The 1,696-nt window shown below is 65.4% G+C and overlaps 1 pseudogene; it reads right to left on the reverse strand.

Annotated features, from left to right (window-relative positions):
• Positions 1-702: 702 nt before the first annotated feature.
• Positions 703-1,419, reverse strand: LOC147601984 (tetraspanin-7 pseudogene; annotated as a pseudogene).
• Positions 1,420-1,696: the final 277 nt, after the last annotated feature.

Here is a 1,696-nt window from a genome sequence, read left to right on the forward strand (position 1 = left end):
CTAAGAGGACAGGCACATCCTGATGGAGGGAGTAGCACTTAGAGCTGCAGCTCCACCTTTAGATGGAAATCAGCATCAGAAACACCACAGCGGGAAAAGCACCTGGACAGCTTAAATCTGCGTGCAGCGAAGGTAGGAAATCTCTGTGGCAGTGGGATGCAAGCAGACCACGATGGTAGCTGCTGGCATGGCTACCTGGGTGTCCCTGCACTAGAGCTGCCCCTTGTGCACTCCAGCAGTTTTCCAGAAACATCATTTTCCAGTCTCAGAAGAACACTCACTTGGCGTACTGCTGAGGGACACCTCTCTTGCTCTCTCAGACTCTCTCCTCTTTCCTGGCCCCCATTTCAGTGCCTCAGGATGTTCACATCACCCAGAATACTGGTCAGCCTTGACCCAGCTGTCCCAAAGGGTAATGTCTGTCCACACTGCCACCACTCTCCGCAGAAGCAGTCCAGAGGCTCCAGGGGGGAAACGGGGACCTGCCACTGCGCAGCAGGCACAGTCAGGCCAGGAGGCACCTTCCGAGCTCCGAGGGGCTGCAGAGCCCCAGAGTGGCATTGATGCACCTGACACAGGCTCCAGAGAAGGAAGCTCAGGTGGAAATGGGGAATATGAAGGGAGGATCTTCCCAGTGGCATGCACACAGGTCTGGGGGAAAGAAGGGAGCTGGAGGGGACACGGGGCAGGACCGGGGGGATCTCAGCAAGGGGCAGCGATGCCCAGCAGGTGGGCAGGGATGCGGGTAGCCAGCAGGCAGGCCAGCACAATGCCGATGAGCTGCAGCAGTGCCAACCCCAGGGCAGCCGTGGCAACATAACGCATGTTGCTGCTGACGAAGGCTGACACCTTGCTGAAGCAACCGTCGTGGTGCAACCCGCGCACGTTGGGCGGCCTGCGCTGGCAACCCCGGCGGGCCCGGCAGCAGCTGAGGGGCACCGAGCCATTTTGCTCCAGCCCCCAAGGCGAAGCAACCCAGTCACGGTAGCTCTCCACGCCGCAGCAGGACAAGGCACGCTGCAGAGCGTCCAGGGCATCCGCCATCCCCTCGTCCTCCCCGTAGGTGAGCAGGGCCCGGTGTAGGCCGTCCTGGAAACCCTGAGCAATGTCCTGGCGGTAGCGGAGTGCCGAGAGCCCCGCCGTCAGCCCAGCCGCCAGCACAGCGGTCAGGAAGGCACTGTAGGCACGCAGGAGGCCCCGGTGCTCCGTGGCCGCACCGAAGCAGCCCAGGAAGGCCCAGATGACGACGGCAGCGCCGGTGGCCAAGAGGATGGCGGGGGCACTGGGGTGGTCGTTGGCCGACAGTGCCAAGTAGCTCCCCAGAGACACCTTGGCCCAGAGGCCGATGACGAGCATGGTGAGCCCCGCTGCCCAGAAGACGAAGCTGAAGGCCATGAGGGACAGCTTCAGCGCCGTCATGGTGCCCTCGGGCGCCGGTCGGTCGGTCGCGGGGAGGGGGTCCCGCACCCCCCGAGGGTGCTGGTCCGCGGGGCGAAGAGGTGTTCGGGGTGCGGACCGGGTCCCGCCGGCTCTCCCGGGCAGCCCTCGGTGCAGGGCCCGTCGGCAGCTGCCTCCTCCTCCCCGCGGCAGCCGGTACCGCTCGCGGTCGCGCCGCCCTTCCGCCCCGTCCCCTTTTTCAGTGCCCGGCGCGGGGGCGCGGCCGGCGGCGCCGTGGGCGCTGTGGGGCTCGGCGGGG

This window comes from Chlamydotis macqueenii, chromosome 1 (genome assembly GCF_036417535.1).
Source record: "Chlamydotis macqueenii isolate bChlMac1 chromosome 1, bChlMac1.mat, whole genome shotgun sequence".
Taxonomy (NCBI): domain Eukaryota; kingdom Metazoa; phylum Chordata; class Aves; order Otidiformes; family Otididae; genus Chlamydotis; species Chlamydotis macqueenii.